Raw genomic sequence first — 27,993 nt, 5'->3', positions numbered from 1 at the left:
GGAGGTCGCGGTTACCAGGCTCCACTCTCAGGAGAAAACTGCTCAGCTACTGACACTCCCACCTCCGTGACGCCGCCGAACGCCCCCGCCTGTGACATCGCTCCAAGGCCCATCCTTGTGACGTCACCGAAGGCGGGGCTTGTGACGTCGCAGAAGCCCGCTCCTCACGCGGAGCCGATCGGAACTGGCGGCGGGGCTGCAGGTCTTCTAGGAGCGCTCGTGCGCGGACGCCTGGCCACAGGCCGCCGGGGGGGATATAACCGGCAGCTGAGCTGGCCTTTTTGTGTCCGCAAGCTTCGGCCCGGCTGCCGCCGCCCATAAGCTACCGGGAGGAGCTTTACGACTTCCCCGCCTGCAGGGCCGGGCGTAGCAAGGGCCAGACGCGTCACGAGCAGGCGCTGCGCCCCAACCGGCCGGCTCCTGGCGGGCCCGTTGCGGAGAAGCTCCTCAATGGCCAGCGGCAGCTGCAGCCTCGGCCGTGCACTCGCCTCACCTGATCCCGGGTAAGTGCATCCCACAACACCTCCCCCAGCCAGGGCCCGAGGACCCCCGGGAGCGTCCCCCGCCACCTGGCGCAGCTCATCCTGGGCAGGGTAGGCCCCCTCTGAGGTTGCCCCGCATTAGGGAGCTGCACCGCGGAGCTCGACCTCTCAGGGGCCGTTGTAATCGCATTAAGCCTTTGAAACTTTGTAGCGGTGTAAAAGGGGCTAGAAAACGAAGAAAACATCTTTTTAAAAATATAAGCGATCGGTCGGGCGCGGTGGCCCACGCCTGTAATCCCAGCACTTTGGGAGGTCGAGGCGGGTGGATCACGAGGTCAGGAGTTCAAGACCAGCTTGGCCAGCATGGTGAAACCCCGTCTCTACTAAAAGTACAAAAATTAGCCGGGCGTGGTGGCGGGCGCCTGTAATCGCAGTTACTCCGGAGGCTGAGGCAGAGAATTGTTTGAACCGGGGAGGCGGAGGTTGAAGTGTGCCGAGATCGCACCACTGCACTCCAGCCTGGGCGACAGACCGAGACTTTGTCTAAACGTGTGTGTGTGTGTGTGTGTCTGTGTGTGTGTGTTTTCTTTTGTTTGTTTTGAGACAGGGCTCTATGGACCAGGCTCTATGGATCAGGCTGGACTGCAGTGTGATCCTGGCTCACGGCAACCTTCACCTCCTGGGTTCAAGCAATTCTTGTGCCTCAGCCTCCCAAGTAGCTGGTGTTAAACAGATATGTGCCACCATGCCTGGCTAATTTTTGTATTTGTAGTAGAGACAGGTTTTTGCCATGTTGGCCAGGCTGATCTTGAACTCCCAACCTCAAGTGATCTACCTGCCTTGGCCTCCCGAACTGCTGAGATTAAAGGTGTGAGCCATCTTGCCTGGCCCCCTGTTGTGTTCTGATGGGGGAGGATGGGAGGGTGTTCGAGCCCTTCCTGGACTGACGGAACCTGTGTCTTCTGCCTTCTGTGGACAGGATGGTGATTGCTCATGCCAAAGCCTTGGACCCCTCCCAGCCTGTGACCTTTGTGACCAACTCCAACTATGCAGCGGACAAGGGGGTGAGCCTGGGGGTCTCCACCCCATTTTTCCCCACCTTTGCCTGGGTTTGTCCTGAAGTCTGCTCATGGGAATAGCTGGAAAGGACCATGAGGTGCCAGCCAGGGATTTTTTATTTTGTTTTTTTACTTGAAAAGATAGAGACAGGATCTTGCCATGTTGCCCAGACTGGTCTCGAACTCCTGGGCTCAAGCGATCCTCCTGCCTCAACCTCCCAAAGGGCTGGGGTTACAGGTATGGGCCACCGCACCCAGCTGCAGCCAGTCTGTTTTCAAAGATGGTCTTTGGGTTAATGAGAATTCTCTCCCTGCTTACTCGCCAGGCAGTGTGGCTTTCTGAATCCAGGGAGGCTGGGCATAGGGAGATGGGATTTGTTTGCTCAGTTTGGACTCAGCGTTTTTTGCACTTTGATTTAATAGACTCATAGAATGTCAAAGGTTTAAGGGGGCTTAGAGTTCATCTGGCCCACGCCTGGATGTTCAGAATCTCTAGGGGAATTTTTTTTGAAATGGCAAATCTCTGCATTCTGAGATTCAGTAACTCCAAAGTTGGAACCTGCATTTTCCTTTTTCTTCTGTAGAGGCAAGGTCTTACTCTGTTGCCCTGGCTGGAGTACAGTGGTGCAATCACAGCTCACTGTAGCCTTGAATTCCTGGGCCCAAGAGATCCTCCTGCCTCATCCTCCCGAGTAACTGGGACTTCAGGTGTGCTGGGCTAATTTTAAATCTTTTTGCAGAGATGGGATTGCACTATATTGCCCAGGCTGGTCTCAAACTCTTGAGCTCAAGTGATCCTCCAGCCTTGGCCTCCCAAAGTGGTGGGATTACAGACACAAGCTGCCATGCCTGGCTGACATTAGCATTTTTTTTTTTTTTTTTTTTGAGATGGAGTCTTGCTCTGTTACCCAGGCTGTAGTGCAATGGTGCAATCTTGGCTTACTGCAACTTCCTCTGCCCGAGTTCAAGCAATTCTCCTGCCTCGGCCTCCAGTGTAGCTGGGATTACAGGCCCACGATACCACGCCTGGATAATTTTTATATTTTTTAGTAGAGACAGGATTTTGCCATGTTGGCCAGGCTTGTCTCGAACTCCTAACCTCAGGTGATCCACCCACCTTGGCCTCCTAAAGTGCTGGGATTACAGGCATGAGCCACTGCACCCAGCGAGCATTCTTACTAGAAAGTAGTGTGTTCAGGACGCATTAGAAACTAGCCAGTTGGACACAGAAGCATCTGCTGCTCAGCCCTGAGCACCAGTTTGCTGAAGCTGATGGTGGTCCTACTTGGTCATCTCTGCCCTGCTCCTAGGTGGGACTCTTTCAGGCCCTCTGCAGCCCACAGTGCTGCCTCATGAAAGCTGCCTCAAGATTCTCTGTGATGGGCCGGGCGCAGTGGCTCAAGCCTGTAATCCCAGCATTTTGGGAGGCCGAGATGGGCGGATCACGAAGTCAGGAGATCGAGACCATCCTGGATAACACGATGAAACCCCATCTCTACTAAAAAATACAAAAAACTAACCGGGCAAGGCAGCGGGCGCCTGTAGTCCCAGCTACTCATGAGGCTGAGGCAGGAGAATGGCGTAAACCCAGGAGGCGGAGCTTGCAGTGAGCTGAGATCCGGCCACTGCACTCCGGCCTGGGCGACAGAGCAAGAGTCCGTCTCAAAAAAAAAAAAAAAAAAAATTCTCTGTGATGGCCGGGCATAGTGGCTTACACCTGCAATCCCAACATTTTGGGAGGCCAAGGCAGGTGGATCACTTGAGGTCAGGAGTTAGAGACCAGACCAGCCAACTGGTGAAACCTTGTTTCTACCAAAAATACAAAAAATTAGCTGGATGTGGTGGCACGCACCTGTAATCCCAGCTACCTGGGAGGCTGAGGCATGAGCAGCACTTGATCGTGGGAGGCAGAGGTTGCAGTGAGCCGAGATGATGACACTACATTCTAGCCTGGGCAACAGAGTGAGACTCTGTATCCAAAACAAAACAGAAAAAGATTTTCTGTGAGAATGACTGCATCGGCCCCTCAGGTGGGAGCGCTTCTCCAGGGCAAGGTAAGTCCAGGGCAAGTCCCAGTGATGGGACTGCTGCCTGGAGAGGAGTCAGCACCAGTGGCGGGGGCCCTCGGCTTTGGCTGAGGACTGCGCGTTGGCAGCTGCTCTGCCTCTCACAGTCCTTTTCAGCTGCGCACGTCAGTGCAGAGTCACAGGCCTGCCTCCTTTGGGCTACTTTGTGACCATGTTTCCTGCCTGTGGGGCAGGGTAATTTCAGGATCGAAATTGGTGAACTTGGATGTTCTCAGTCCCGAGAGGCAGCTCTTCCTCTTCTAGTTTTTTGTTTGTTTGTTTTGTAGAAATGGGGTCATGCCATGTTGCCCAGGCTGGTCTCAAACTTCCGTGCTGAAGCGATCCTCCCACCTTGGCCTCCCAGTGTGCTGGGATTACAGGCATGAGCTACTGTGCCCTGTTAATTGTCTTACTACTATACTTTTAGAGCTGAGGTCTTGGTGTGTTGCTCAGGCTGGTCTCGAACTCCTGGCCTCAAGCCATCCTCCTGCCTCAGCCTCCCTGAGTGCCTCAATTACATCCTCTTCTTACCTTCCTGCCAGAAGAGCCCCCAAAGCATGTGAGTTCTGAATCATGCAGTCTTCTGGGTGCTGAACGGGCTCTCCTGCTCTGGTCCTAGGCTCCGTATGTGGATGTGATCTGTGTGAACAGCTGCTACTCTTGATATCATGACTGCAGGCACCTGGAATTGATTCAGCTGCAGCTGGCCACCCAGTTTGAGAAGTGGTGTAAGATGTTTCAGAAACCCATTATTCAGAGCAACTACAGAGCCGAAATGATTGCAGGGTTTCATTAGGTAAGTGCTATTGAACTTTCTGCTTATGTGTTATCTCGGGACAGAGATGTCACTCGCCTCCCCCGGCCTGCCCTGCGCCCACTGCACTGTTCCCCTCACTTCAGCTTTGGGCTCACCTCCCTCTGTCCCGTCCATATTCCCTTCCTGCCAGCAGCCAGGCCTCTGCCCCACTCGCTTGGTCCTCAGAGGTGGCCTCCTTACCAGCCTTGTTTCCAGGCAGCCTCCTATCACCCATGCCCAAGTGGCCTTTCTAAAAAATCCAAATTTGTATTTGTTTGCTTTTGAGACCGGGACTCTCTCTGTCACCCAGGCTGGAGTGTGGTGGTGTGATCACTGCTACTGCAACCTAAACTTCCTGGGCCCAAGGGATGCTGCCACCTCAGCCTCCTGAGTAGCGGGGATCATAGGCACATGCCAACATGCCTGGCTAATTTTTTTACTTTCATAGAGATGGGGTCTTGCTGTGTTGCCCAGGCTGATCTTGATTCCTGGTCTCAAGTGTTCCTCCTGTCTCACCCTCACAAAGCACTGGGATTACAGGGGTGAGCCACTGTGCCCGGCCACAGATTAAAATTTGGGAGTCCTGTGATTGGCTCCCCCAGGCCCACAGGACAAAGCCGTAATCCCTGGTCAGGACACTCAGTGTCCTCTGCTCTCTCCTGGATTTTCATCCTCTTCTCTCCTCACTCCCAGCCACTGATCTGTTTCCACTGCCCTCGTTGCTCTCCTGCTCTTGCTTGAGCTGTTTCTTCTGTCTGGAATGCCCATGTTGGCACCATAATTGAAGGGGTGGCCTGCCCCTCCACACCTGTGGGCGTTTCTCATTAGGTGGAATGAGAGACTTGAGAAAAGAAATGAGACGCAGAGACAAAGTATAGAGAAAGAAAAAGTGGGCCCAGGGGACCGGCGCTCAGCATACAGAGGATCCACGCTGGCACCGGTCTCTGAGTTCCCTTAGTATTTATTGATAATTATCTTTACCATCTTAGAAAAAGGGAAGTGGCAGGATAATAGGATCATCGTAGGGAGAAGGTCAACAGTAAGACATATGAATAAAGATCTCTGTGACATAAGTTTAAGGAAAAGTGCTGTGCCTTGATAGGCATATGCAAACATCTCCATAAACCTTTTTAGTGGATGAAGAGCAGCATTGGCTAGCAAGTCCCACCTTTCACCCTAAGGCGGTTTTCTCCTTTCTCAGTAAACAGAACATACAATTGGGTTTTACACCAAGATGTTCCATTGCCCAGGGTCGGGCAGGAGACAGATGCTTTTCTCTATCTCAACTGCCAAGAGGCCTTCTTTCCTCTTATACTAATCCTCCTCAGCACAGACCCTTCACGGGTGTCAGGCTGGGGGACGATTAGGTCTTTCCCTTCCCATGAGGCCATATTTCAGACTATCACATGGGGAGAAACCTTGGACAATACCTAGCTTTCCTCGGCAGAGGTCCCTGCGAACTTTGGCAGTGTACGCGTCCCTGGGTACTTGAGATTAAGAGAATGGTGATGACTTTTAACCAGCAAGCTGCCTTCAGGCACTTGTTTAACAAAGCACCCCCTGCACAGCCCCAAATCCTTTAAACCTTGAGTCACCACAGCACATGTCTCTTGCAAGGACAAGGTTGGCGGTAGGGTCACAGATTAACAGCATCTCAAATGCAGAACAAAATGGAGTCTCTTATGTCTACTTCTTTCTACATAGACACGGTAACAGTCTGATCTCTCTTTTCCCCACAATAATCACCAACTAAAATATCCTTTTCTTTTTCTTTATGTTTTTGGAGATAGGTTCTTGCTATGTTGCCCAGGCTGGTCTCGAATTCCTGGACTCAATTGATCTTCCTGCCTTGGCCTCTCAAAGGGCTGAGGTTAGAGGTGGGATCCACTGTGCTAGCCTTTTTTGTTTTTGTTTTTCACAGGATCTTACTCTGTTGTCCAGGCTGGAGTGCAGTGGTGTCATCATAGCTCACTGCGGCCTTAAACCCCTGGGCTGAAGTGATTCCCCCACCTCAGCCTCCTGAGTAGCTGGGACAACAGACATGAACCACCATGGGCAGCCTATTTTTAAAATTTTGGGGGCCAGGCGCCATGACTCACACCTGTAGTCCTAGCACTTTGGGAGGCTGAGGTGGGCAGATCACGATGTCAGGAGTTCGAAACTGGCCTGGCTAACATGGTGAAAGCCCGTCTCTACTAAAGATACAAACAATTAGCCGGACAGAGGTTGCAGTTAGCCGAAATTGCGCGATTGCACTCCAGCCTGGGTGACAGGGCGAGACTCCGTATCAAAAAAAATTTTTTTTTTTTTTTGTAGAGATGGAGTCTCATTCTCAAGCTGATCTTGAGCTCCTGGCCTTAGTGATTCTCACCTTGGACTCTCAAAGTACTGGGAATACGAGCGTGAGTCACACGATGCATGACTGAAAAGATTTCTGTTCACTGGCTGAGTCTCCTCACAGCTGTCCCGCCGTGGGGAGGTTTACCCCGCCTGCTCCAGGCTGAGGGAGGCTTCCCCGTGCTCTGCCCCTGTTGCAGCCCGAACCTGGCTCTCCCAGCGTTCTTGCCAGGCACTGTCATTATTTCTTTGCCTCTCTTTGACTGGACTGGGGCTCAGGAGAGAGAAAGAGTTCTTTTTATTGTTGCTTCCCAGGTACTCTGCGATGTCTGACACAGCACGTGCTAAATAATAGTAGCTGGGAGTGCACCACTACACCTGGCTAATTTTTGTATTTTTAGTAGAGATGGGGTTTCACCATGTTGGCCAGGCTGATCTCAAACTCCTGACCTTGTGATCCGCCCACCTCAGCCTCCCAAAGTGCTGGGATTACAGGTGTGAGCCACTGTTCCAAGCGTGTTTTCCAAATTTCTGAGCAATCTAGGCACACACAATTTGGAATGAAGGGCAGATAGCCTGTGTGCCTGCCTGGCTAGATCGTAAACTGCAGCCCTCAGACTGCAGAAGAAGAAACTTGTAGATTTTCTGGGTCATTCTCCACCATTTAACACAAAAAGAGATGCAGGCCAGTCATGGTGACTTATGCCTGCAACACTAGCACTTTGGGAGGCTGAGGTGAGAGGACTGCTGTTGACCAAGAGTTCGAGACCAACCTGGCCAACACAACGAGACTGCATATCTTAAAAAAAAAAAAAAAAAAAGAGAGAGAGAGAGAGATGCAGCAAAGGGTGCCCTTTTCTACATAGGGGCCTCTGTTGACCAGGCTGGAGTGTACTGGCATGATAGTGATCACAGTTCACTGCAGCCTCAAACTGCTGGGCTCAGGTCATCCTCCTTTCTTGGCCTCCTGAGTAGCTGAGACTACAGGTGCACACCACCACCTAGCTAATTTTTTTTTTTTTTCTTTTTACAGGACAGGGTCTCAGTATATTTCCCAAGCTGGTGTTAAACTCCTGGCCTCAAGCAATCCTCCTATCTCAGCCTCCCAAAGTGCTGGAATTACAGGCATGAGCCACTGTGGTATAGTTATCTTTTTTTTTTTTTGAGATGGAGTTTCTCTTGTCTCCAGGGCTGGAGTGCAATGACCCAGTCTCAGCTCACTGCAACCTCCGCCCACCAGGTTCAAGTGATTCTCCTGCCTCAGCCTCCTGAGTAGCTGGGATTACAGGCACCTGCCACCAAGCCTGGCTAATTTTTTGTCTTTACAGAGATGGGTTTCACCATGTTGGCCAGACTGGTCTTGAACTCCCGACCTCAGGTGATTCAACTGCCTAAGCCTTCCAAAGTGCTGGGATTCCAGGCGTGAGCCACTGTGCCTGGCCCCTGGTACATTTTTCGGCAACACTTTTCTGCCTTTGAAAGGGGCTGAATGCACACCTTCTCGCTGAAAAGCCAAGATGTAAAGGCAGTATGACAAGTGGAAATCCAATCTCCACAACTCACTGGGTAATCAGAGATAAGTTCTGGGTCTTGCTGACTTGTTTCTCTGCCCCTAAATTGGGGTCCAGGAGAACTCCCTTGCTCAAGGCCCTACTTTGGGCTGCTGTGAGAATCCCATGTGGCCACGCAGGTGAAGGGCCATCAATGTGGCCTCTGGTTTTCCTCAGGAATTCTCCTCGTGGTAGATTCCACAGCTTCCTCGGCCACGTGTGGTGGCATATGCCTATAATCCCAGCACTTTTGGAGGCCAAGGCAGGTGGGTCACCTGAGGTTAGCAGTATGAGACCAGCCTGGCCAACATGGCGAAATCTCATCTCTACTAAAAATGCAAAAAATTAGCTGGGCATGGTGGCAGATGCCTGTAATCCCAGCTACTCAGGAGGCTGAGGTAGGAGAATCACTTGAACCCGAGAGGTAGAGTTTGCAGTGAGCCAAGATCATGCCACTGCACTCCAGCCTGGGCAATAAGAGTCTCCAAAAAAATAAATAAAAATTTAAAAAAACCCACAAAAATTAGCCAGGCGTGCTCACACGCCTGTAGTGTCAGCTGCTCGGAAGTCTGAGGCAGGAGAATCGCCTGAACCTCGGAGGTGGAGGTTGCAGTGAGCTGAGATCGTACCACTGCCCTCCAGCCTGTGCGACCGAGAGACGCTCCGTCTGATTGTTTAAAAAAAAAAAAAAAAAAAAAGATGCCGCAGCCTCTAGATGTCAATTTCTTGTGCTCCTGACAGCCCTGGAAGCCCTCCTAGGTGCGTTTAGGGCCTAGCCCCCACCCCTCAACTGAGCCAGCACCCACAGGCCATGGGACCAGCTGCCATTGCTCCTACCAGCAGCTCAGGCCAAAGCCAGCAGACACAAGCTCTTTACAACCCTCACTCCCTCCTCTGTGGGGACAGACAGGGCCTGTGAAAGACTCCAATCACTCCAGCTTCCAGTGATCCTACAAGCCTTTCTGCTATACCCAATCTCTAAAGGAGAGCTGAGAAATACAGCATATGCATTCTCTCATCCCCAGTGCCCCTACCCTGGGATGGGGTGCTAAGGGGCAGCCAGGCCCCTCAGATGTCCAGCTGGGATCAAACTGGCAGAGCCCATCAACAGATGAGTGGATAAAGAAAAATGTGGTGTGTATATATTATGGAATACTACTCAGCCTAAAAAAAAAAAAAAAAAAATGAGGCCGGGTGTGGTGGCTCACACCTGTAATCCCAGCACTTTGGGAGGCTAAGGCAGGTGGATCACTTGAGGCCAGGAGTTTGAGACCAGCCTGACAAACATGGTGAAATCCCATCTCTACTAAAATTACAAAAATGAGCCAGGCGTGGTGGCACATGCCTGTAGTCCCAGCAACTAGGGAGGCTGAGGTGGGAGGATCACTTGAACCCAGGAGACAGAGGTTGTAGTGAGCCAAGATCATGCCACTGCATTCTAGCCTGGGTGACAGAACAAGATTTCATCTATGAATGAATGCATGAATGAATGAATGAAATAGAGGCTGGGTGAGGTGATTAATGTCTGAAGTCCCAGCACTTTGGGAGGCCAAGACAGGAGGATTGCTTGAGGCCAGGAATTCGACACCAGCCTGGGCAACATAATGAGACCCCCATCTCTACGAAAAATTTAAAAATTAGCCGGGTGTGGTGTTGCACACCTGTTAGTCTTGGGACTACTTGGGAGGCTGAGGTGGGAGGATTGCTTGAAACTGGGAGGCCAAGGCTGCAGTGAATCATGTACTGCTGCACTCCAGCCTGGGTGACAGAGAAAGATCCTGTCTCCAAAACAGAAAGAATGATGTCTTTGGCAGCAACTTGGATGAAACTGGAGGCCATTGTCCTTAGTGAAGTAACTCAGGAACAGAAAACCAAATGCTGCACATTCTCACCAATAAGTGGGGGTTAAGCTATGGGTACGCAAAGACATACAGAGTGGGGACATTGGAGATTCAGAAGGAGGAGGATGTTAGGTGGTGACGGATGAAAAACTACTTATTGGATACAAAGTACACTACTTAGGTGACAGGTGCTGTAAAATCCTAGACTTCACCACCATAGAATTCTTCCATGTCTCCAAAAACCACTTGTACCCTTCAAGCTATTGAAATGGAAAAACTTAAAAATAAATTTTTGCGGCTGGGCACGGTATCTCACGCCTGTAATCCCAGCACTTTGGGAGGCCGAGGCGGTCAGATCACGAGGTCAGGAGATCGAGACCATCCTGGCTAACACGGTGAAACACTCTACTAAAAATACAAAAAATTAGCCAGGTTTGGCAGGTGCCTATAGTCCCAGTTACTTGGGAGGCTGAGGCAGGAGAATGGTGTGAACCTGGGAGGCGGAGCTTACAGTGAGCCGAGATAGTGCCACTGCACTCCAGCCTGGGGGACAGAGCGAGACTCCATTTCAAAAAATAAAAATAAATAAGTAAATTTTTGCCAGGGCACAGTGGCTCATGCCTGTAATCCTAACACTTTGGGAGACTGAGGCAGGTGGATCACCTGGGGTCAGGAGTTCGAGATCAGCCTGGCCAACATGGCGAAACCCTGTCTCTACTAAAAACTTAGCTGGGCACGGTGGCATGCGCCTGCAATTTCAGCTACTGTAGGGGCTGAGGCAGGAGAATCGCTGGGAGGTGGAGGTTGCAGTGAGCCAAGATTGTGCTACTGCACTCCAGTCTGGGTGACAGAGCGAGACTCCATCTCAAAAATAAATAAATAAAAATTTTTTTTGAGACAGTCTTGCTCAGTTTCCCAAGTTGAAGGGCAGCGGTGCTATCAACCTCCTGGGCTCAAGTGATCCTCTCACCTCAGCCTCCTGAATACCTTGGACTACAGGCTCGTGCCATCACACCTGGCTAATTTTTGTAATTTTTGCAGGGATGGGGTCTTACTATGTTGCCTAAGCTGGTCTTGAACTCCAGGCTCAAGTGACCCTCCTTCCTTGGCCTCCCAGCTAACTGGGACTACAGGCACGCACCACCATACCTGGCTAATTTTTTATTTGTTGTAGAGGTGGGCTGTCATTATATTGCCCAGGCTGGTCTCAAACTCCTGGCCTCAAGCAGTCCTCCTACCTTGGTCTCCCAAAATGCTGGGATTACAGGTGTGAGCCACCGCATCTGGCCAAAATTTTTTTTTAAAAAGAAAAACTAGTGGCCGGGAATGGTGGCTCACACCTGTAATCCCAGCACTTTGGGAGACCAAGGCAGGTGGATCTCCTGAGGTCAGGAGTTCGAGACCAGCCTGGCCAACATGGTAACCCCCGTCTCTACTAAAAATACAAAACTTAGCCAAGTGTGGTAGCTCTTGCCTGTAATCCCAGCTACTCAGGAGGCTGAGGCAGGAGAATCGCTTGAATTTGGGGGACAGTGGTTTCAGTGAGCCGAGATCGTGCCACTGCTCTTTAGCCTGGGTGTCAGAGTAAGACTCTGTCCCATAAATAAATAGAAAAAATAAATTGGCAGAGCCACACAGAGTGTAAGAAACTAATCAGATCTGTTCAGCTGGAAAAACAGTTTTGCACAACTGTGTCCATTTTCCCCCCATGGAGTTTCACACCTTGATGCAAACGGGGAGATTGTGGGAAAGTGGAATTAATGTTAATTTGCATTTCTGACCTTGGAGGGGTAGGTGAAATGCGCCTTCTTTTCTATGGCATAGATAAGACAGTGGCACTCTGAGAGGCTCAAAAGGAAGCTTCCTCCCCCAAAAGCCATCCCCAGCATAACCATAAAACAAAAATGGCGCATCTCAGAAGGACCTTGGTGGTGTCGTTGGAAGGTTGATCAACAAGAATGACACCTGCAAGCTGTAATTGCACTTGCATTCCCTGACATACGGTAGGTGCCCCATAAACATCTGATGGGATGAATTAATAAGCGAATGAGCTCTTTACTCAATGGTCCAACCCCAAACCAGCATCCCTCAACCAGTCCTTCCATAACCATCTAGGTGAGGGGGGGTTGTTAATGGAAAAAGGTAAGAACAAAATTTTCAAACTCCCCTGTTAGCTTCACAATAATTCATGCTCATCTGCATCTAATAAAATATGGAAGCAATTTTACAGGAACATTTTGTGCTTTAGCGATTCATTTAACTCTTTCCTCCAGGGGGCAAGTCGTATATCCTCATCCAGATATGTGGGAAGTTCCGTGAATACATCTGCAAATATCTTATGATGAGATGCTCTTCTCCCCGCCGGGCGCCTGACTGTAGTGAAGGGAAGCTTGAACGTGAACACCAACCGGGCTTACGCTGACCTCCTCTCCTACCCATGGTTTCGTGCCCCTGTGTCTGTCCCACTGCCAAAGTAACCTGAAATTACTAGAGGAGGTGAGCGCTGAAGTCAATGTCCTCAGAGCCAAGGACATTGTCCTCTAGAGCCAAGTCCACCCCTTTACTTGGCAGGGCCTCCAAGAGATGAGCTGCTGTCCACCCCATCAGCCCTCACCACCAGACCACCAGGAAGGACAGACGCTCAGGTGCCAGAGCTGCTGCCACCGTCCCCCAAGACACCACAAACAGTCCCTTCACTGCTTCCAGTTGTGTCCGCCTCTGCGCGCTGCCCCCAAACTCCTTGCAGATTTGAAAACTGAGGAATAAAAATGAGCAACGCTTGCCCTGAGCCGCCTATTGCTCCATTCACATCCTGATTTTCTGGGTCACCAATTTTCCAGTTTTTTTTTAAATTAAACTCTTCATTTTCAGATGATTGTAGATTCACATGTGGTTGTAAGAAGTACTACAGAGAGCTCTTGAACTGTCTTCCCTGCTTCCCCTGCAGTGGTAGCATCTTGCAAAACTATAGTACAATATTGGGTTATCTTTTTGTGGTGGTTTTGTTTTGTTTTGCTATGAGATGGAGTCTTGCCCTGTCTGGAGGCTGGGGTGCAGTGGCATGATCTCAGCTCACTGCAACCTCCACCTCCCAGGTTCAAGCAATTCTCCTGCGTCATAATCCCAGGGAGCTGGGATTACAGGTGCCCGCCACCACACCTGGCTAATGTTTTTGTATTTTTAGTAGAGACGGGGTTTCACCATGTTGGCCAGGCAGGTTTCAAACTGCTGACCTCAGGTGATCTGCCCGCTTTGGCCTCCCAAAGTGTAGGATTACAGGCGTGAATCACTGTGCCTGGCCCAATTTTTTTTTTTTTTTTTTTTGGTAGAGGGCCTTACTCTGTCACCCAGGCTGGAGTGTAGTGGCACAATCATAGCTCACTGCAACCTCTACCTCCTGGTCTCAAGCAGTCCTCCCCAGCTTCAGCCTTCCAGGTAGCTGGGACTACAGGTGCGCACCACTATGTTCGGCTACTGTTTAAAAATTTTTTGTAGAGATGGGATCTTGCTCTGTTTCCCAGGCTGGTCTCAAACTCCTAGCCTCAAAGGATCCTCCCACCTTGGTTTCCCAAAGTATTGGGATTACAGGCATGAGCCACCACTCCTGGCTAGTCAGCAATTTTTTTTAAATGTAATATCCTATCCTTATTTTATAATATTTGGTAGGAAGCTTATTTTCACCAAACAGATTCTTGACCCCACCTGCCCACTCCAAAATCTGCTTGACTTGTTTACCCGATATTTCCCATCTGGATAAAGGGCGCTCATTGTGCAAGTCCCAGCCCACATGCAGGAGTGATTCCTCTCTCTTCCCTGCTTTCTCCCACCCAAATCCCAAATATCAGCCAGTCTTACGGATCCTAGCCAAAAAGTCCGGAATTCACCCACTTCTCACATGCTCTTCCACGATGACCCTGACGTTACCCACTGGCCCTGCCCTTCAGCAGAACTCCCTGTGGAACTTCTGGGGCCCAGTGAAAAACCAACACAGGGAGCCCCCTGTACAAAAATTATTAAGAATTTCAAGCCAGGCATGGTGGCCTCGACCCGGGAGTTCAAGACCAGCCTGGGCAACATAGCAAGACCCCCACCTCTAAAAAGAAATTATTTTAATTAACTGGGCATGGTGGCCGCACCTGTAGTCCCAACTACTCAGGTGGCTGAGGCAGGAGGATCGCTGGAGCTCAGGAGCTTGAGTCTGCAGTGAGCTGTGATCACGTCACTGCAGTTTAGCCTGGGGAACAGAGAAAGAGACCTTGTCTCTAAAATATTTAAAAGAATTCAATATGGCAGCAGCCAAGCATTAATCTGGTCAAGGGATTAATGCTTCTAAGCCCAGGACTCTGTGGATTGCACAGGTCCACACACATGAAACTGGCCCTGCCCCTCCAAGACCACCAGGATCACACTGACAGCTGAACAAAGTGATGCGATGCAAGAAGAGCACACGGATCATGGAAAACAGGGCACATCGGTAAGGATGTATTTAGGATTCATGCTGGTGTTGTATGCTTTGGAAAATAGCACAAGGAAGCAAGGCTTTGCTCTGGATTGCATGTTATTAAGAACCAGGTCATTCCACAACTGAGCATCTTTTTTTTTCTTTTTTTTTTTTTATTTAATTTTATTTTACGTTCTGGGATACATGTGCAGAACATGCAGGTTAAATATGTGCCATGGTGGTTTGCTGCACCTATGGAACCATAGGTATTAAGCCCCGCATGCATTAGCTGTCTATCTGGTGCTCTCCCTCCCCTGCCCCTCCAACAGGCCCCAGTGTGTGGTGTTCCCCTCCCTGTCTCCATGTGTTCTCATTGTTCAGCTCCCACATAAAACTGAGAAATGCGGTGTTTGGTTTTCTTTTCCTTGCTGAGGATAATGGCTTAGCTCCATCCATATCTCTGCTAAGGACATGATCTCATTCCTTTTTATGGCTGTGTAGTATTCCATGGTGCATATGTACCACATTTTCTTTATCCAGTCTATCATTGATGGGCATTTGGGTTGATTCCATGTCTTTGCTATTGTGAAGAGTGCTGCAATGAACATACGTGTGCATGTATCTTTATAATAGAATGATTTCTGTTTCTTTGGGAATATACCCAGTAATGGGATTGCTGGATCAAATGGTATTTCTGGTTCTAGGTCTTTGAGGAATCGCCACACTATCTTCCACAATGGTTGAACTAATTTACATTCCCATCAATAGTGTAAAAGCATTGCTATTTCTCCACAGCCTCACCAGCATCTGTTGTTTCTTTTTAATAATTCCATCCTGACTGGCCTGAGATGGTATCCACAATTGAGTATCTTGATAATTCTTTTTTTTTTTTTTTTTTTTTTTTTTGAGACTGAGTCTTGCTCTGTTGCCCAGGCTGGAGTGCAGTGGCACAACTATAGCTCACTGCAGTCTCAATCTCCTGGACTCAAGTGATCCTCCTGCCTCAGCTTCTCTAAACGTGTTTCTCCTCCTCTGTGCCCTGTCCCAAAGAGCCACCCATCATTCTCTACCTAAGTCATTCAAATCCCTGACTCCTCCTTCTCCTTTATCACCCCACTGTCTGTGTCAAAGTCCCGTATATTTTGAGACAACTGTTCCCCACGTTCCATTCCTTTTTTTTTTTTTGAGACAGAGTCTCGCTGTGTCACCATGTGGAGTGCTGTGGCTTAGTCTCGGCTCACTGCAACCTTCGACTCTCTGGTTCAAGCAGTTCTCCTGCCTCAGCCTCCCGAGTAGCTGGGATTACAGGCACATGCCACCACGCCCAGTTTTAGTAGAGACAGGGTTTCACCATATTGGCCAGGATGGTCTCGATCTCCTGACCTCGTGATCCTCCTGCCATGGTCTTCCCAAGTGCTGGGATTACAGGAGTGAGCCACTGTGCCTGGCTTCTATTTTTCACAAATGTTACCTTGCCTCAGGTCAGCCTCATTTCTTGCCTGAATCACTGAAATTGTTTGTCATTTGTTTTGCCTCCTGACAATTTTGCTAGCTAATATACTACTGAGAGATTTCTAAGTATAGGGCCCACTCCATGACCTCAAAAAACTTACCCTTCTCTCTGGTGGGAGGGAAGAACACATGAGCAAATAATTACAATCCTATCCCATGAGAGGCTTGCAATGAGAGAGGGGAGAAGCATAGTTACTGTGGGATCATGGAGGAAGACTAGCCAATTCTACCACCAACCCATCCCTCAAAAACTATGCAGGTGAGGCCGGGCATGGTGGTTCATGCCTGTAATCCCAGCACTTTGGGAGGTCAAGGCAGGCAGATCAAGAGGTCAGGAGTTTGAGACCAGCCCGCCTCAGCCTCCCAAAGTGTTGGGGTTACAGGCGTGAGCCACCATGCCCGACCCGTAGTTCATTCTTTGAAATTCTTCTATTTTCCTGTTTTGTAATATATACAACATATTAGTACTTGGGTACATGTAAATAATTTCTAAATAAAAATATACATATATTGAATTGTGTGTGTCTTTTAAAATTTAATTTCCAGTTGATGGCGTGCAACAACAGAAAGCTTCAAAGGCCAATAACCTACCTCCTGTGTCAATCAGTTCTCCAGAGAAAGAGAACTGATAGGATTTATTTATCTTTTCTCTCTCCCCTAGGGATGAGTGTTATGAGAGAGAGAGAAAGAGAGTTGAAGAAATTGGCTTTTATGATTGTAGGGACTGGTAAGTCCAAAATGTATAAGGGCAGGCTGGAAACTGGGGCAGAATTAGTCTGTCACAGTCTTGAGGTAGAGTTTGTTCTTCTCCAGAAAACCTCAGAGATGGAGTTTCACTCTTGTTGCCTGGGCTGGAGTACAATGACACGATCTCAGCTTACTGCAACCTCCGCCTCCCTGGTTCAAGTGATTCTTTTGTCTCAGCCTCCTAAGTAGCTGGGATTACAGGTGCCCGCCACCACGCCCAGCTAATTTTTGTATTTTTAGTAGAGATGGTGTTTCGCCATGTTGGCCAGGCTGGTCTTGAACTCCTGACCTCTGGTGATCTGCCTGCTTTGGCCTCCCAAAGTGCTGGGATTATAGGTGTGAGCTACTGTGCCGGCCCTCAGTTTTACTCTTCAGGCCTTCAACTGAAAGAAGAATCCATGGGTGGGAAGAGGAATCCACCCATTTCACAGACTTGACTTAAGCCCCCTTCACTTAAAGCTACTTTAAAGTCTATGGATTGTTCCGGTGTGGTGGCTCACACCTGTAATCCCAGCACTTTGGGAGACCGAGGCGGGCGGATCACCTGGAGCAGGAGAATCACTTGAACCTGGGAGGCGGAGGTTGCAGTGAGCTGAGATCATGCCACTGCACTCCAGCCTGGGCAACAGAGCAAGACTCCGTCTCAAAAGTAAGAAGTAGTCAACGGATTGGAGCTGTTAATCACATCCACAAGACACCTTCACAGAAACACCTAGATTAGTGTTTGATTCCATAAGTGGGTACCACAGCCTAACCAGGTTGACACATAAAACTCACCACCCTACCCTGTTGCCAGGTTCCCTAAATTGGCATCCCAATTCTAGTCTCCCCTGTTCTGAGCGCCTTCCGTGCCACTTCCAGGCTAAGCTTACTAAAGGAAATCTCTGGCCAGGTCTCTGCTTAACTTCCACCACCCCCAGATGTTTAGACTGACATCTGCTGCTCTTTATAGACTGTGGTTCAAGCTCCCCCTATCCCTCTCCCCTGGCTTTCTGTCAACATGAACATCTCATTCGTGCTCACTCTTCCTGCGGCTCTCCACCCTATCACACCCCCACACCTGGGCTTTTCTGTAACTGTGCCCTGTGTTAGGCCATTCTCGCTTTGCTATAAAGAAATACCTGAGACTGGGTAATTTATAAAGAAGAGCTCCTGGTTCTGCAGGAGGTATAGGAAGCATGGAGGAATCTGCTTTTGGGAAGGTTTGAGGGAGCTTTCAATAATGGCGGGAAGCAAAGGGGGACGCAGGCACTTCACATGGCTGGAGAAGGAGCAAGAGCGGGGGAGGAGGGTGGGGGCGGTGCTACACACTTTTAAACCACCAGATCTCAAAATAACTCATGATCATGAGAACAGCACCAAGTTTAGTGTTAAACCATTCATGAGAAATCCACCCCCATGACTCAATCACCTCCTACCATGCCCCACATCCAACACGGGGAATTACAATTGAACATGAGATTTGGGTGGGAACACACATCCAAACCACATTACAGCCTGTAAAAACATGCCATTCCCATCAGTTGGTACATATTTGGCTTTGCCTGTCAAATTCCTACACTCTTCAATCAATATGTCTACTCTCCAACCTTACCTTACTCTGAAATATGCTTCTTCCACTGTATTTCTGGGGCTCAGTTAATGCATTACTTCCCCTGGCATAAGCTAGAAACTGCAAATACAAATTAAATAGACCTCAGAGTGTGGGAAGATATTCCCAGTGCCTAAAACAGTCAAGGGAATAATTTCTAGAGTACACAAAGAAATCCTCCAATGACAAAAAGGACAAAAAAAAAAAAAAAAAGAAAAATAGGCCAAAGATATTTCAAGGCAATTCACGGAAGAAGGCGCTCTGGTAGGCAAAAAAGAATATAGATAAATACATAAATGAAAAGTAGAACAGCATTGAGGTGCTGTCTTATAATGGCCCAGTTGGCAAAAATTAGATAATACCAAATATTGTACAGCAGGTGACTGACTTCATGTCTTTCTCTGTCTTTATCATTCTATTGATTTTTGGAGTCATCGAATTCCTTAGCTCAACTTTGTTTCTGAACCTTATACATGCAAATCCAACCCATTTTAGACATCTCTGCTTCAAAGATCCATTGGTTTGTTAAATACAACATGTCCCAAACTGAACCTATGCTATGCTTCTCTAAATGTGTTTCTCCTCCTCTGTGCCCTGTCCCAAAGAGCCACCCATCATTCTCTACCTAAGTCATTCAAATCCCTGCCTCCTCCTCCTTCACCCCCACCATCTGTGACAAAGTCCTGTATATCTTCCAGCTAAAGCATAGCAGACATCTGATGCCCACATTCCATTCTTTTTTTTGAGACAGAGTCTTGTTCTGTCGCCAGGCTGGAGCGCTGTGGCATGATCTCAGCTCACTGCAACTTTTGACTCCCTGGTTCAAGCAATTCTCCTGCCTCAGCCTCCCGAGTAGCTGGGATTACAGGCACGTGCCACCATGCCCAGCTAATTTTTGTAGTTTTAGTGGAGACAAGGATTCACCATGTTGGCCAGGATGGTCTCGATCTCCTGACCTTGTGAGCCTCCCACCATGGCCTCCCAAAGTGCCGGGATTACAGGCGTGAGCCACTGTGCCTGCCCTCCATGTTTTACAAATGTTACCTTAGATCAGGCTAGCCTCATTTATTGCCAGAATTACTGAAATTGTTTGTCATTTGTTTTCCCTCCTGACAATTTGCTAGCTAATACAATACTGAGAGATTGCTAAGAATAAGGCCCCACTCCATGACCTCAAAAACTTGCCCTTCTCTCTGGTGGGAGGAAGGACACATGAGCCAATAATTACAATCCTATTCCATAAGAGGCTTGCAATGAGAGAGGGGAGAAGTGTAGTTACTATTGGAGCAGCGAGGAAGACTAGCCATTCCTACCACCAACCCATCCCTCAAAAACCTTGCAAGTGAGGCCGGGCATGGTGGCTCATGCTTGTGATCCCAGCACTTTGGGAGGCTGAGGCGGGTGGATCACGAGGTCAAACGTTTAGGACCAGCCTGGCCAATATAGTGAAACACTGTCTCTACTAAAAATACAAAAAATTAGCCAGGCATGTTGGCGCACACCTATAATCCCAGCTACTCAGGAGGCTGAGGCAGAAGACACGCTTGAACTTGGGAGGTGGAGGTTGCAGTGAGCCAAGATTGTGCCACTGTACTCCAGTCTGGGTGACAGAGTGAGACTCCATCTCAAAAACAAAACAAAGAAAACCATACAGGTGATCTTCCTAAAACGCAGGTTCTGACCAAATGCCCCAGTTTTAAAACTGTCCAAAGGCTGCTTTTAGGATGAAGCCCTTGACACAATGTGAGCCATACATGGGTCATCTTTGCCTACTTGCATAACTCTTACAAATTCTCAGGCAATGATAAATGACTCAATACTCCGCATACACAAAAATCATCCTTTCTATCCCCCTTTGATGGATGAACCTTTAGGACCTGTTTTAAATTGAATGTTAATTTGGTTGGTGAAAAAAAACAAGTTCCAGTTTGGATAAAGTTGCATTTAAAATATTCGCAGTTGCCTTCTGTCACGTCCTTGATCAAGGAAGTAAGTAATAATGCAACAGACATTACTGTCATTAAATGCCAGCAGTGTGCAATGCAGTATGCTAAACATTGTGGGGGAGGCAAAGAGGATGTAGCCAAACTCAACCACCTGCTCTCTCCCGGTCTCTCTCCCGGTCTCCCCAGCTCCACATCAACAAGCTGTCTCTAGACAGACTTGAAGCTCTCTGTCCTTCCATCTCTCCACACTGAACTCCTACCTCTCCCATGCAGCAGGCATCCTTCCTGTTCTGTGTTATTGCTGCTCATGTACACAGCCAATCCCTGCCCACATTCAGAGTCTGGTCTCCTTTAATGGAGGGGTGCTCTCTGATTAAACTTTGTATGGTGTCTGGCACAGTCTACTACTGAACAAATTCACTGAATTAATAATTATTGGGAAATCTTGGTTTGTTTGTTTGTTTGTTTGAGACATTGTCTTACTCTGTTGCCCAGGCTAGAGTGCAGTGGCACAACCCCAGCTCACTGCAACCTCTCCCTCTTGGGTTCAAGCGATTCTGCTGCCTCAGCCTACCGAATAGCTGGGATTCCAGGCGCCCACCACCATTCCTGGCTAATTTTTGTATTTTTCAGTAGAGACAAGGTTTCACCCTGTTGGACAGGCTGGTCTTGAACTCCTGACCTCAAGTGATCCACCTGCCTCAGCCTCCCAAAGTGCTGGGATTATAGGCATGAGCCACTATGCCCGGCCAATAATTTTTGTTTTCCAGGAGCTCACAATTGTCTACTGACTATGATATTAAGAGCAGATTTTCCAGCAAAGATGTCAGAGCCTTCTGGAACTAGGCACTGCCTTACCGGGTCAGCTGGCCTGACTCATTCATTCATTTAAACAGTGTTCATTGAGATGAACATTAAAAACATATATTGAGAACCTACCCCATACTAGGTCCAGTTCTAAGATGCTCAGGATAAAATAATTTTAAAAAAAAGGTTGGATGTGGCCCTTGCCCAACTAGCATGTATAGGAGAAGGATGAAACCAACCCTAAATAAATGAACAATAATTACAAATTGTGAAAAGTGCTATGAGATAAACAAATGGTGTTTTATGAGAGCACTTAGTGGGGGGTGCTCAGCTATTCCCTTGGCTGAAATATTCATTGAACGCTGTCTGCCAATCTGAACCCCAGATCTCTTTAAACCCATGGCTCACTTCTGGGAAGCCTTCCCTGATGACTGCAAGCCCTGCCTGACTCCTAAAACATTTAGTATGTGTTCACCAAATCTGTAGAACTCTTCCAGCCAGGAAAGCTGCGTGGAGCCTGTGACACATTTTTATCTGGTACGTGAGCCACATGGGTGACGTCACTGTGGCCACCACGCCTCCTTCAGTTATCCATCATGCAGGCCCTTCCATGTGTATAGAACCAGGCTCATGGGCAAAATGGTGCAATTTCTGGGATCTTTATGCATACTCATTTAGCAACGGAGAGAAAACTCACATACAACACAGCCACCCCAAAGGCACGATCACAGTAAGTTGATTGCAAAGTTCTATATCCATCCCTCTAACTTATCCTTTCTTGACCCTGGCCTGATTCATCCTCTCTAGGAGCTAGCCATAAATCTTTCTTCCCTTTCCTGCCATCTCTACCTCATGCTGAAGAGTTTACTCATGGTTCACTCATTTGTAATAGTTCAGTCATTTTTGTTGATGTTTGCGATAGATCCCAAAGCCTAGCAGACTCTCCACCTGGAATTATACCTCTTGGGTGGGTCTCTTTGGCAAAGCAATGGGCAGTTTTATATGCAGACCATTACACTAGGCAATCATGAATAAACAGTTGAGAGGTGAGGGTGGAGGGATCTGGAGGACACTACTGTTTGAGATATTATAGATCACAGTTTATATTTATTAATGCTAATTTTAAGCATTCTTGTAAGGTAAAATGATCATTCCTACTTTTAAAAGATGAGGAAAATTAGGACACAAGAAGGTAAAAGAAGTTGGCTAAAAGCTAACTCTTGTAGGACAGAGTCATATGTTTAAGCACGTGATTTTGAAAGTGCAGGAGGTATGGTAAAGTGGAAGTTTGCATCGAGCTATGGTTCTCTAATGTGAGTGTGCATCAGAATCATGGGAAAGGCTCCTTAAAGCGCAGGTTGCTGAGTCCCAGCCGCAGTTTCTGGTTCAGTGGGTCCACGATGGAGCCAAGTAATTTGCATTTCTAACACATGTTAAGGTACAAAAAGCTCACTATAATAATAACAACAACAAGTGGTATTTCTCCAGCCTCTATTACAGTGATACTGGCCTAATATGTGCCCAGATGATGCTGCTGCTTCTGGTCCAGGGACCACAATTTGAGAAGCACTGGCATCATATATGGTGTGAACCCAGAGGAGGGCGCCAAGGGATGGCTTCGCAGGGAAAGGGGCATCTGGGTTGGGCATTGAAGGTCACATAGGAATTCTCCGACCCACTCCCATCTGCCATTTGTTGGTCATAGAGGAAAGGACTGAGCACATGCTATGTTCGGACCCACAGGCACAAGTCAAGTTCAAATGCGGTGAATGTTCAGTGAGTGTGTGTAATTTCAGGTGGCTCAGCAGAGCTTGTACTGACAGGGAAGAGGCCAGTGGGTGAGCGTGGCGCCAGATGGAAAGCCACGTGACAGAGTTCAAATTTCATCCTTTGGGTATCAGGCTTTTAATCAGAAAAGTAATGCAATTCTCTTTGCTTAATTGGGTTCTAATTGTTCATTCATTAAAAATAAGATATTAATCACTCACTACACCAAGGAATGCTAAGGTATAAAAAGCTCACTATACAAATAATAACAACAAGAAGTGGTATTTCTCCAGCTCTTACCACAGTGATACTAGCCTTGCGTGTATGATATGATTTGCTCCCTACAGCAATCCTTTGCAGCTGATGTTACTGTTATCCCATTTTAGAGATGAGGAAACCGAGGTTTAAGGAGGCAAGGGCACAGTGCTTGAAAGTAGCTGAATAGCAGTCGGGCACGGTGGCTCACGCCTGTAATCCCAGCACTTCAAGAGGCCGAGAAGAGAGGATCACTTGAGGCCAGGAGTTCCAGACCAGCCTGGGAAACATCTCTACAAAAAATAAATATTTACAAAATTAGCTGGGCCTGGTGGCACACACCTACGTACCAGCTGCTCAGAGGCTGAGGCAGGAGGATCACTTGAGCCCAGGAGTTTGAGGCTTCAGTGAGCTATGATCACGCCATTGCCCACACTTCAGCCTGGGCAACACAGTGAGACCCTGTCTCCAAAAATAAAGAAAGTCGCTTATAGGCCGGGCGCGGTGGCTCACGCCTGTAATCCCAGCACTTTGGGAGGCCGAGGTGGGCGGATCACAAGGTCAGGAGATCGAGACCATGGTGAAACCCCGTCTCTACTAAAAATAGAAAAAAATTAGCCGGGCGCAGTGGCGGGCGCCTGTAGTCCCAGCTACTCGGGAGGCTGAGGCAGGAGAATGGCGTGAACCCGGAAGGCCTAGCTTGCAGTGAGCCGAGATTGCGCCACTGCACTCCAGCCTGGGCAATAGAGCAAGACTCCGTCTCAAAAAAAAAAAAAAAAGGTAGCTTATAGCAATTTGGGGTTAAGTGTAAAGGGTCATTTCTGCATCGTAAACTTTGCTTTCCATTATGACATCCTTGAGTTCAAGGACTGTATCTCTACCTTCCCTCTCACCCAAATGTTGCATTTAACATGAAGCTTCCCCTACTGTGTTTCGTAAAAGTAGCCCAGGCTCTCCCAGCAATGCCCTTTCCCTTGCAGGTATTGTGACCTCTACACAAAGACATGAGGCAACCAGGAGCTACTGTTTGTTACTGGAGGATCTGTGGTCTTCACAGTGTGGGAATGTCATCCCGAGGGGACAGGAGGATCTATTGCTGTCATACCTGAGGCCCTATTTTTTTTTTTTTAATTCTTGCAAACTCAGGACTTTTCAGATATTTAGGGCTGATTAGAGATAGAGCACTACAATAGACAGCTTAAATTGCAGCAAGTGGGGAGAAGAGACAAAGAGAGGTACCACGCATAAAATAAAGTACATTGTCTCTTTTTGGGAAGAAAACACATACTTCTTGGTAAGCACAGCACAATAAAAGTTCTTGGAGAACAGAGAGGATCTTTGTCGGAAATTGTGTCTCATTTAGCAACATTGTTTCACTGTGTTCCTTTCAGAATGAAATTGATTCATGTTGCTTTTGTTCCAGGTTGCTTTTATTTTTTCCCTTCCTGGGAAATTTCTCTTCCATTAGGAGGCAAGCACTATTTCCTTTCACCTGTCATCACAAACGAGGACTTTTCTTCTGCAACGTGTTTCTGCTCAGCTCTCACAGTCCAATTTAATGATATATATATATATTCATTTTGCCAAGTAGTGATTCAGTTAACATGGACAATATTGATGTGAAAGGGGTTAAAAATATTTTAATGATTTCCTTCATTGGAAGTGGTGTGTGTCTGTGTGTGCATTGCATTACAAAAAACATCGTCATTTACTCACTCAGGAAGTATTTTTGCATTTTTTTCTAACTTCATTGTGCTGCTGAGGACATGAAGTATTTGCTAGGAGGCAGTCATTGCACTGGGCGTAGCTCTAAATGAAAGGCAACACAAAAAGTAGTTAATTATGGTGGGAATGTTGAAGAGCAAAACGGTATGATAAGAGATACCCCAAGGGCAACTTTAGAGGCTCTGTTCACTGCACCGGGAGAAAGAAGGAGAGGATTCATGATGAAAATTCATAATTCATTTTGACTTTTATCAGAAAGCTTTTTGACAAAAGAGACTGAAGTAACACGAATATCTTCTCGGACGCACTGTGTCTGCCAGGTAATAACCACTTTATTTCATTGTCTGTTCCGCTTCAAGCAGCCGTAGTAGCAAGGTGCAGTGGCTCATACCAGTAATCCCAGCACTTTGGGAGGCCAAATTGGGAGGATCACTTGAGGCCAGCAGTTTGAGACCAGCCTGGGCAACATAGCAAAACCCCATCTCTACAAAAGATTTAAAAAAAAAATAGCCAGGTGTGGTGGTGCACACCTGTAGCCACAGCTACTCAGGAGGCTAAGGCAGGAGAATCCTTGGAGCCCCGAAGTTTCAGGCTGTGGTAAGCCATGATTGCACCATTATACTTCAGCCTGTGTGACAGAGTAAAACCCTGTCTCAAAAAAAAAAAAAAAAAAAAAAAAGCAGACTGATTAAGGGACCTAAGTTTATAGCAATTGAGCACCTAAATTTACAATTGAGCAGCTTTCAGAAAGCTGTATAGCTCAAGGACTGGTACAGTGGCTCAGGCATGTAATCCCAGTACTTTAGGAGGCCAAGCCAGGCAGATCACCTGAGGTCAGGAGCTCAAGACCAGCGGCCAACATTGTGAAACCCCGTCTCTACCAAAAATACAAAAAATAGCCGGGCATTGTGGTGAGCACTTGTAACCCCAGCTACTTGGGAGGTGGAGGCAGGAGAAACACTTGAACTCAGGAGGCGGAGGTTGCAGTGAGTCCAGATCGTGCCATTGTACTTCAGCCAAGCTGACAGAGTGAGACTCCATCTCAAAAAAGTAAAAAAAAAAAAAAAAAAAAAGAGTCCTTTCAGCACTGAATGCTTTTGGTTCTAAGTCATTTGACTACATATACAAGGGTTTATTTCTGGACTTGATTCTATTCCACTGGTCTGTGTGTCTGTCTTCATGCCCTATCGGTTAATTACAGCACTAGAAGGTTAGTTCTATGAGGGCAGGTGGCTTGCCTGGCTTTCCACAGCCCCACCTCTGGCACAGAGGGGCTCACTGAATTTCCAGTAGCTGACCAGCTGTGACAGTTTCTAGCTTTCCCTTGCACAGCCCAGATGGACTTCCCCGTCTGTCTCCAGCTTGTCCTGTGTTGGGCATACCACCTGTCCTGGGCAGTCTGTCATGCTCTTTTTCCTTAGACTTCAGAGGGGTCTTGCCTTCCCTCCAAACTCATCTCAGTGTCTGCTGGATTATTTGACCCAGCTCCGTCCTCCTTCTGTTCATAACTGGTGCTTGTGCATCCAGCATTTGCCATTTGCTCACCCTTCTTCCAGGCATCCTCCCTGCACCTATGTTCCTGTCCTCCTCAGACCTGTGTCCACCAGACCCTCACGGACCCCCACCTGCTTTCTGGGATTTTCCTGCTTCACTTGAGTCCTGGCATCTCAGGGCCATGTGGAAAGCTAAGCCTCAGGCTCTGTTCCAGCCTTGTTTAAGTCACATCAAAAGGCGATCCTGTTTTTTTTGTTTTTGATTTTGTTTCCATTCTCATAAATAAGGCCTCCGTAATGGCAGGAGGAAATCCAGAGGGCAGGAACACAGCATTACATCATCACATTACCTACAGGGATGCATTTTCAAGGCCAGCAAACTCAATTAGCTTGTTGGTAATAGCAGATCCAGCACCAGGACGCGTACAGCAGAGTTCATCATGCTGAAGGACACAAAAGACAGGTGACAGTGTGGTCCACCATGCAGATCTGCCAGCAAACTAGCCCAGAGAGACAGCTCCAAATGTGATTTCCTTTCAATAATCTTGGGCTGTTATAATCTTGAGAAATTGAATGCTATTTGTTAGCTTCATCCTCGTTATTTGTTTCATCACCCATCCTTGAGCAACTTTTCTTTTCTTCTGCAAATTTCCAGCTATTGCACCGGACCCTTGTTGACTCCAGTAGAGATGGCACCATGTCCCAGAAGCCAAAGAGAAGACCCAGAGCCAGTGAAGGTGACAGGAGGAAGTGGCAGGAGGAAGACAAATTCCTAGGCAGCCAGAGGCAGGTCCCTGGTGAAGTCCGACCTTCAAGCCAAAGACAGCTCAAAGCCTGAAAACCTAGCTATTACAGCCCAGGACTGGAGTGAGAACTTCCTCTATGCCTTTTTAGACAATCAAATGATGCTTTTTCCAGGCCCACCCATGGATCAATCAGCACGCACTCCCCCATTGTGAGCCCATAAAACCCCAGACTCAGCCACACACTGGGACTACCTGCCTTGGGGAAGGGGCTACACTTCGGGTTCCCCTCTCATGTTGAGAGCTGTTATGTTGCTCAATAAAACTCTTCTCCACCTTGCTCTCTCCGGTTGTCCACATAACCTTATTCTTGGTCATGGGACAAGAACCCAGAGCTTGCTAAATGGCAGGAGCGAAAAGGGCTGTAACAAGTTCCTGGCTGGCCAGCCAAGAAGTGGGTGGTGACACACTCATTTGCTGGACTACAAGGGAAGAGCGGTAAACCTTCTGGGGTCCCAGGTCTTGGGACTCCCTAATCCACAGCTGTGACACGGTGTAACATGCACTTAGGCCTCTGTGGTTGCTGGTGTCTGAATTTTCAGGAACCATCATGTTCCCCTTATCCAGATGCCAGCACCCAAGGCGGAAGCCACTTGAGGCACATCTGGTCCAGCCACAGCCTTGTACAGAGCTTGTGCCTGTGCTGGTGCCTGGAGCTGCCCACCCCACCTTAGCAGGTGGTGCACTTGGCTGTGCCATGGCTGTGCCCCATGCTTGCTCGCTCACACAGCCCTCGCCACTCTGCACCTGGCTCACTCACAGCGAGTGTGGGATCT

General features: G+C 48.1%; 2 long non-coding RNA genes across 2 annotated transcripts; both read left to right on the top strand.

Moving 5' to 3' along the window:
- The first annotated feature begins 149 nt into the window (after positions 1-149).
- On the top strand, positions 150-12,916 carry LOC114676901 (uncharacterized). Its single transcript, XR_013415342.1, has 4 exons — positions 150-503; positions 1,462-1,546; positions 4,226-4,402; positions 12,404-12,916. It is a non-coding gene; the product is annotated as an uncharacterized LOC114676901 (long non-coding RNA).
- An 11,996-nt stretch (positions 12,917-24,912) lies between these two features.
- Positions 24,913-27,502, top strand: LOC144340075 (uncharacterized). Its single transcript, XR_013415789.1, has 2 exons — positions 24,913-25,241; positions 27,070-27,502. It is a non-coding gene; the product is annotated as an uncharacterized LOC144340075 (long non-coding RNA).
- The last annotated feature ends 491 nt before the right edge of the window (positions 27,503-27,993 follow it).

Source organism: Macaca mulatta, chromosome 3 (genome assembly GCF_049350105.2).
Source record: "Macaca mulatta isolate MMU2019108-1 chromosome 3, T2T-MMU8v2.0, whole genome shotgun sequence".
Classification (NCBI taxonomy): Eukaryota; Metazoa; Chordata; class Mammalia; order Primates; family Cercopithecidae; genus Macaca; species Macaca mulatta.
Note: the sequence above shows the minus strand (reverse complement) of the source record. Positions and strands in the feature narration are given on the sequence as shown.